Here is a 9,749-nt window from a genome sequence, read left to right as displayed (position 1 = left end):
GTCTGTCCTGAAAGTAATGAGGCAAGTCGCGGCGTGGCGCGTGCATGCCCTAGATTGGGAAACTGGTTTTGAGGGAAGGAGGGGGAACCTTCAGCTTCACAATGAACGAGCTCAGTTGGCTTCAAGCAGGCGAAGCGAGTGAACGTGTTTGAGTGTGTGCCCCTGTTTCGTCGCTGCATCGAGGAAACCATGGAGCCAAAGTTGGAACAGCACTACGCAATGAAGCTTTGCGTTAAACTGAGTAAGTCACCTACCGAGACCTTCGACATGATAAAGACAACATGTGGGAATAATGTAATGTCCAGATCGCAAGTGTTCCCATGACACAAAGCATTTACAAATGGCCATGAAGACGCTCACAATTAGCAATGGTCTGGGTGCCCATCAACAACGGTTACGGGCGGTAATGTTGATTGTGTCGTCCTGAATGTCTTCACGGTAATGCTTTGTGCCACTGGAGCATTTGCAGTCTGGACATTGCATCATTCCCGCATGCTTTCTTGATCATGTCGAACGTCTCGATAGGTGACTTACTCAGTTTAACGCAAAGCTTCACCACGTAGCACTGTTCCAACGTTCGCTACATGGTTTCTTCGACACAACGACGAAACAGGGGTACACGCTCAAACATGTCTATTCGCTTTGCTTGCTTTAAGCCAACTGAGCTCGGCTCATTGTGAAGCTGAAGGTTCCCTCTCCTTCCTCCAAAACCGATTTCCCAATCTAGTGCATGCGCGCGCCATGCCGCGACTTATCTTATTACTTTCAGGACATCAGGACAGACCCTGTAAACACTCACACACACCAGTCGCAGGCAATACAATTGAACCTATACACCAATACAACCTATACACCTATACCTTGACCAATAGAATCTGTATCAGTGTGTAGGTCTATCGTTTCATAATGCAATACAGAGAAACAAATAGGATTTTTATTTGTTTCTGCAATCAGAATTTTTGCTAGGGAATTGTCGCTGCTCGAGTATAGCTGGCAGTCTTCCTGATAAAACCCGGGATATAGATGCGACGTTTTTTCGACGAAGTTTGTGCGTCTGGAAACGTCGTGGCGGCGCGGCCGGAGATACATGAATTGCGAATGAGCGGTGGCGCGCCTCCGCGTATCCCTCGCCACGAAAGCAAATGTGATCAACAAGTGGCAAATTACACTGAGCGAGAAGCCCTTTGAGAGCAGCGACGCTGACTCTACTGTTATAATCATGACATTGTTCATTTCGACACTGCTGCACTGATTTCAGCATGAGTGCTTGGTAGATTTGCGTGTTCGAATGCATACCATCGCGTATGTACAGTCGTTTTCAGAAATACACAGCCCACGTGCGGCTTCAGTCCGAGGATCGGAAAATCGAAAATTGGATTTGAGGAAAGGAAGTGACGCAGTAACTGTCCCACATATCCCGGTGGACACCCTAACCACGCCATAAGGGAAGGGAGTGAAAGAAGAAATGAAGAGACGGTGCCGTAGTGGAGGTCTCGAGAATAATTTCCCCAAACGTGCACTGACGTCGCACAACACACTGGCGCCTTTTGGGTTTTGCCTCCATATCGAAACGCGGCCGCCGCGGTCGGGTTGGAACCGGGTACTCCGGCTCAGCAGACGAGCGCTTTAACCACACTGAGCCACCGCGGCGGGTCCGAGGAGCGGCTGCGAAGCCGCACCGCGGCGCTGCTATTTTCGTCGGGCCACGGCATGGTGTCGCACAAAAATTTTAAAACCACGTTTTCGCCACAACTATACCGTATTGTGCGTTTTTATCGTAAAGACTTTCAAAAAAATTTTTTTTACCTCAACCGCTGGCTCGTTTGCCGTGAAACTGCACACAGAGCTTGCGTATTATGGTAACTTTTGTATTGTAGCAAGTTTTACAACGGTTACTTAGTTGAGCCGTGCATGATGCGAAAGCGTAATCGTCTGCGTCGAGATCGGCGTACCGAAACCCTAAACACCGAGTTTTTGCTGAAGGGCGGTTATAGCGCCATCTGTCTTCCACAACGAAATTAAACAAGAAAAACAGCTCAGGACTTCGCGACGTCGTCCTCCGACGCTTTAGGAGAGCCACGAAAGCAGACGCTATATAAGCTGAATTGGATAAAGTCATTGGACGAAAAAAAAAGACGTCAAGCAATATTCTTTTAACGGCACAGCCTCGTTAAAATAGTTGTTTCTGGCATTTTTTCCGCTCAGTTGGCCGAAAATGTTTTTTTAGCGCTTCAGTTGAAGCAGACGAAAAGGCCGGAACGGCGTATTCAAAGGGCCCGCGCTCCTTGCAACGCTCGTCTTGGCGCCTAATGACACTTTCCACTGCAGAAGACAGATGGCGCTACTGCCGTCCTTCAGCAAAAAAACGGTGTTTTGGGTTTCGGTACGCCGATCTCGACGCAGACGATTACGTTTTCGCATCATGCACGGCTCAACTAAGTAAGTACCGTTGTAAAACTTGCTATGATACAAAAGTTACCATAATACGCAAGCTCTGTGTGCAGTTTCACCGCAAACGAGCCAGCGGTTGAGGAAAGAAAAATTTTGAAAGTCTTTACGATAAAAACGCACAATACGGTATATGCAAAGCGAAACTTGAACAGAGAAACAAGACCTCGTCACTGCAAAGCGTCGTATCTCAACGCTCCGCGACCCTAGTCTTGCTGTAACGGCGCGACAAGACAGCACGGCAAAGCGGAAGCATTTTTTCATGAGACTCGTTTCTCACGCACAAGGCGCGCGGAGACCAGCGAACAGGCAGGCGCCAGTAACTGAACCTGGGCCGGTGCGCTACCGACTGTAGAACCACAACTTTTGGCCATAAAATAATGCAAAAATAAACGTTCGATAATCAAGAATGCCCTAACATTCAATACCCTGTGTATAAATTGCAACAAACGTGCAGGAAAGCATGTAAATCCAAAGTTTGCCCAAAATAAGAGTGCTGCTGCATTTTCGCTACTATGGCTTTTGCGCACTACGTTCGCGCCAAAGTCGTCTGCGTGCGGGGCGCGCCATTTGATGCCTCTTCTCTGAAGCAGCACATATGCGCGCGCACACGGAGAAAGCGTTTTCGGAATGGAACATCGTCGGCCATGGCGGCCATGTTAGCGGCGGCGAGCAGAGCTATGGTGGCTAGAAGCGTTTGCGGGACGGCAGGCTGGAAACGCTGATTGGTCGATGGGATGCGCTTCTCCGTGACGTTTTTTGACTTCGCCCTCGTTCTCAACCGGACGTGGCGTCAGCGCGCCTTTCTCGACCTCTCCCTAGAGCGCCTGGGGAATCGCTAGGTGCACCCGCCGCGCCGCGCGTGCGTGGTGAGCGGGCATGCCGCATTCGTTTCGTGATCCTCGGCGCGCTCGTTTCGAGGCGTGTGCAGCTATGGCGTTCGTGCGTGGTGCGCTCGGCGGCGACAGCCAGCTGAAATTTCTGTGCAGTTTTTGCTTGCGGCTTTCGCCGTTTCCCCAGGAGCACGTGGCTAGTGTCGTGCTCGTATTTACAGTTTTTGCCGCGGCACTACAAGGATCCGCATCAGGCGCGCTTTGAGGACCGCCGTTTGACAGCTACGCTGACGCGCTTGTCGGGGGTGCGCATTCTCAACCCTGAGGTAAGGACTGAACTACATTGTCGCAAGTTTTCTCGTGCATTGAGGACTCACCAAATTGCGGTGCTTGTAACGAAATTTTTTTTTTTTTTTTTTTGCAGCGTCGTTCCCTGGATATGCTTCTCGGAAGCCGATGTCATTGTTCGCCGCGGACGCTGGGCCTACTGCTCGCCGCCACGCCGCTGTAGGTTGACGTTGAAGAGCTGCTCCAAACGGCCCTTTTCAGGGCCGCTTCATTGCTTCCTGGAAGATTGCGGGCATCAATCTCGCGGCCGTGTTCCCTCTCTTTGTCGAAATCGGCGCCAGACATCAGAACCCGCGCTAGGCCTCGTTGCAGGGTTAAACGAGTGCATTGTGGCTTTAGAGAAGTTATGACTTGCGCTTAGTCTATCTATATCATTCATTCAGTGCAGTGTGCCTTTGCTTCTTTAGCGACTTCTCACGCCTTGTCGAAATCGGATTTAAAGCTCACGCCACGCCTCGTTGAATGGGTTAACCGAGTGCAGCGCCTAGCTTTGTTTTTGTGTTCTAACCTGTAAGCAGTGCACCTTTCTTCGCTCCTTACTTTTGTTCTCTTCAGTCGTTTCCTGAATCCGTCGAAAGAGCCAGGCTTGCCGGATGGTTGTTCGCCGTGAATGGAACCACGAGGCGATCGCATCTGCATACACAGCACGACTTTGTTCTCTCGTGATTTTTTTTACCAAGGATTGCTTCGACAGCTCGTGCAAAACGAGGACTGCGCACGCCGTGTCGTCGCTGCTTAGTGAAGAGGCACAAAACGGATGTCGTCCTTACTAAAGGCCCTTCTCGGGGCCACCTCAGTGTTTCCTGGCAGACCACGCGCTTTCCGCCCTGTGCACATGTTCCCCTCATTTCCAATCATTTGTAAGTTGCATATCAATGAATTAATAAATCAGTCAATGCACTTTATTTACCAGAAAAATCTGGCTGGTCACCCTGGGCTAAAAGCTGTGCACACAGCTTGACAAGGCCCAGGGGACCATTAGATGACAGTTTTGAACGTAGGAAAAACAAGTTGGTACTTTAAAAGAACATGGAAAGTACACCAAACAATATAAGAGATAAACATTACAATCGCGCATTACAGTAAAGAAAAAGAAAACACTTTGACAGCAGACATACAGTATCAATTTACACTATAATACATACAAAAATCACGACATTCAGCATTATGGCACGAAATATAAGAACAGCACATAAAGCAAAAAAGAGAATGCAAGTTACAATAGTACAGATAGATTAGCTGTTTACATTTGCATATGCATAAAATTAGTCCTCGTCTCCTTGGGCCTCCTTCAAATCCTGCAGAAGGCTTGAATTTGCAACTGCTAATATCAAAGAAGATTTAGAAGAACTTCAGTTTGGGATACACGGTGCATAGTACTTGAGAAAACAAACAATAGCGCCTACAATGACACACACAGAAGAATAACTATGCAGCACAAGCGCTATCCTGCGCTCTACAGTATGGAACTGTGACTGAAAAATGAACCTTCACGTCAGTGAAATATGAGCCTTTAGGCTGTCTACAAATTGTTATTACAGAAAGAAAGAAATATTAGTGAATGTTGTGTGAGAGGCTTGCATATTACTCTGTTTGTTTATTTATTTATTTACCCCTCAAGGCCAGTGGCATTACACAGATGTTAGGGTGGGCTTGTCTAAAAGGAAAGTAAAATAATAGAGCCCGGCCCGCACCGCTTAGAGCACAACGGGCTAGTGGCATTACACAGGGGGAATGGTAAATATACTAAAACTGAGAGAAAAATACAGTTGATTACATGAACATTAAACAGCGCCTGAATATACAATGTTAGCTAGTGCTACGCGGAACTGCTCGTAATTTTTAAATTCAGTGCCGGCAACTTCTGCGGTAAGGTGGTTCCAGTCGCATGAGGTTCGCGGCAGGAATGACTGCGAGCAGCATTTTCTGTTGCATGACATACTTCCAACTTTGTGATCATGATCAATGCGGCGGGATACAGAAATTGTACGGGGGATGAGGTGATCACGAAGAGCGGGATGATGGTACAGCTTGTGGAACAGGGTGATACGAAACACTTTTCTACGCGATGTCAGTTATGGGAGGCAGATATTAGACTTCATAGCTGTGCGGTTGAAGTTAACAAGGATTAAACGCACAGAGTTATTTTGCACCAGCTCAAGATCATTAATGAAGTCATGAGCAGGGTGCCATACACGTGTTGCATGCTCGAGTTTTTATCGTATTAGTGTTTGATAAAGCAGTAGTTTCAAATTGGAAGGAACGTTAAAGAAGTTGCGACGTAAGTAGCAAAGCATGCGATTAGCATTTTCAATTATGTTCTCGGTATGAAGAGACCAGTTAAGATAATAAGTAATGTGGACGCCGATGCACTTATATGATGAGGCTGATTCCAACGAAATGTTATCGATGTAGTAGTGAGGTGGGACGGAAGTTTTTCTAGATACACGCATGACTTTGCATTTGTTCATATATAGCTGCATTCACCATTCTTCGCACTGAAGTCAGTGGCGGTCTCGTCAAGTAGTCCCCTGCTTTGTACGTTCACCTTGTTAGCGGCTGTCTTATTTCACACAATTCCACGTTCTACACGTTGATAGGTATCGTGTTCCTGCCTTGGTGGTAGTGGTTTATTTTAAAAAAAAAAGGAAGCAAAAGAGTGTTGCCGGCTGCGGCAATTGCTATCTAATATCTTAAGCACCCGAGCTGCAGCCGGCGGAAACGACAGGGAAAGGGAGAGGATAGTAAGGAGAAGTATAGAGGGGAGCGACAGCAAGAAAGGACAGGGGAGAGCTTTGTACACTATTTACAAAATACAAAAGTAATCAAGTTCCCGCCACCGTTGTCTTGCCATGCCGCCGGCGCGGCGGCGACGGCGGTGCCATTTACCTGCGGTTGCGGTGGCCAACAACCTCGTCGGCGGGAGGGGGGGGGGGGGGGGAGCCACCCATTCATGTCTTTATCCCACCAGGGACACAGCGACGCAAGCGAGGGGACCATCCCTTTCTGGCTTGACAAGGAGCGCCGACCAGCCGCCTTGGGGACTGAGGACAGAACAAATTAAGCCACTTCCCAGAACTGATAAATGAAGGCGGCTAACCCCACTGGTGAAATGTCCGGGCAGGTGCTTTGACCTTAGTGGACATGTCGTGGCAATTATCTCAGACGTCGACTCGTTTCCCCTGGTATCGAAATGAATATTGCTCGCGTAAACGTTAACATTCAAAGATTGAGTAATGGTATAACGTCTATACGTTTCGCCATTTATTTTTCAATAACAAAGCGCAAAAAAAATTTTGTGCAAATAAAATGAAAAATCGTTGTTTCTATTTTTTCTTTTTTTATATACAGCAGTCTGTCCGCTCCCCCTAAAACCACTCTCTGTGACCGCCACTGACTGAAGTAATGTAAGGTTGTTAGTGTTGGTTATTTCTCTAAAAATGACGCAAACATCAGCGAATAGGTGAATATGAGAATCCATAAGAGAGCGGGGATCATTAATGTTAGATCAGGAACAGTAGCTAGGGTCCAAGAACTGAACCTTGTGGAACTCCGGAAGACACCTCTGTAAAACAGGTGTTATAACCGTAAGCAATAACTAATTGTGAGCGATTAAGTAGACATTCAATCCATTTCAATAAGTTACAGTCAATATTAAGATGTTTTAGTTTGTGAGCCAAAAGGTTGTGACATACATCGTCGAAAGCCTTTGAAAAATTCAGAAATATACAGCCAGTTAGTGATGATAGGTCTAGAATACAGTGCAATGCATGTGTAAACTATATTAACTGTGTTTCGCAAGAGTAAAGTTTTCGAAAACAATGTTGCGCTGACATAAAAAGTTGTTCAATGAAAGGAAGTTAACAAGGTTGGTGAATATTATATGTTTGAACATTTTGGGTCAAGTATTGGTAAGGGATATGGGACGATAATTAATAGGGGATGATTTGCTGCCGGATTTGTAGACTGTAACCACCTTTCCGATCTTCCACTCAGTAGCAGCGTTGACTGGTCAATGCTGGAAAAGTTTGGTTAGTATAATGGGCGAATAAGCTGCAGTGCTTTTTAAGTAACGCAGTCATAACCCGGAGCGGAATGAACACTGAGTCCATCAATAAGCTTATTCACACCAGTAGGAGCAACAGTTATAGGTGGCATGAAAACATAGTTGAAGTGGTGAGTTGTAGGCATATGTATACATCAGATATGGGTGTAAAGTTGTCAGTGATTACGCGGTTAAGAATCGTGACGCGAACGTCGGAAGGGATGAGGTCGCCTAACGGGTCAGATAACGCAAAACTATCGTCGGTGGAAGGATTAATGACCCGCCAGAATTTTTGACATTGGTGGTTACATGTGAGTGGAAGTGCTTTTAGCGCTTTTGAGCGCCTGAACATACATGTTGGAAGCCGCTGAATACGAAGTCCGATCGCTCACTAGTTGGCGAGAACTTTGCGATGCGGTAGAGGCTTTCTTTTTGTTAGATAAACGTTTAATGTGATTATTACACTAGGGAGCTATTGAGTGGGTGGTAGCAGTGCGTTCAGGAGTGTATTGTTCTGTGAGTTGGGTGATTATAGCTGTGAACATGCTCCAGTTGGTTTGAATGCTGCGGACACCAAAGCTATGGGAAAGCATCGATAAAAAAAATAGTTCATTATTTATCGCCTGAAAATTTGCTCCATTGTAGTCTCGTATTATTATTTTTTTTTCTTTTTGTTAGTGTTCGGAGTGGCTAGATTAATGCCATAGTGCATTAGCAAGTGGTCGCTGATGCCTGGCAGGTATGTAATAGGTGAGACTATGTCAGATCGATTTGTCAGGATTAAATCTAGCGTATTAGCCGCGTTGGCTGTTATAGTCCCTTGTGAGCACAAATGCACTAACGAGAATACTGAGCGCACATCTAAAAATTCGCGACTTCGAGACGAGAACGGGGACATTAAAGGGGAGTTGGTATCCCATGTTATCTTCGAAAAAATTAGATCGGCAAATAAAACAATACTGAAATAGATCATGGTGCTTTGTTTTTAAGTGTTTCCATAAAAAAGTATGGCAACAGATAAGGAAAGGCTTAGGTGATCGTGATCGAGGAGGTTAGACTGAATTATAGTGCAACAGCTTGAAACAGGTCTTCACATCATTCATATATACTTTTGCATCTGAGCCTTGTATTTATTGCTGTATTTTGTGTTACAACTTGTATTTAACATTTTTCAATTTTGCTAAACCTGTTCTTTTTTGCATATATTATGTATTCGCCCCTCCTGCTTGGGCCTACTGTAGGCCTGCAGTATGTTCTAAATAAAAATAAAAAGAACATTGCAGGAGCCCGGACAAAGCAAAATTATACAAATTACGTTTGAATAGAGATTATGGCAGGAAAGTGGATGAAATATAGCTAAAAGAAGAATTGTGAACCGAAGCAAAGTATGTAATGAGCCAGAAATATGCATATCAAAGAAGACACTGCACTGAGAAAATGGACAGCATGAAATAAATGAGCAGCACAAGTGCAGCGTACAGGCCTTTATCAAAGAATTTATTTTTTGTTTATTTACCACGTCCTGGTAGTGTTAGCTCCATAAAGCATTATCAAAATTATCACAATTTTCAGTTTTATTTGCTTAGGAGAACGTTAGAGCATTAAGAACTTGGCTCATAAATGCACCTCAAATATCGCTATAAATCATCGTACTCTTCGTCCTGGGCCACAAGAGCTGGGGCTTCATGAGATAATTATTACGGTGCATTAACGAAAATTTCAACATGCCGTCAGCATGCAAAGATTTTATACTGGCGCTGAAAAAACCACATTTTTTTAATTTTCGCTGGCAGGAGGGAGTAACTTTCTTGACTGCGCTGCTTTCTTCCTAAGCAAATGAAAGACGTGTATGCCGAGCAAAAACAATTCGAAAATATGTAGCGTAAGATATAACACTAATGCACTGTGAAGCTTGATGCCTTATTGGTCCAGTAGAGTGGAGAGCTGGGCGAGTTAATTGGTTCACGATTGTAGAAAGAAAACCAGCGCAAAAGACGGGGACACAGAACTCGGAACACAGAATACAGGAACACAGAACACAGCGTCGTCCTGTGTTCCTGTTGTGCGTCTCCGTC

The sequence above is a fragment of the Amblyomma mixtum genome, chromosome 3 (genome assembly GCF_055824585.1).
Source record: "Amblyomma mixtum isolate Tamu chromosome 3, ASM5582458v1, whole genome shotgun sequence".
NCBI lineage: Eukaryota > Metazoa > Arthropoda > Arachnida > Ixodida > Ixodidae > Amblyomma > Amblyomma mixtum.
This window is presented reverse-complemented; position numbering follows the sequence as displayed.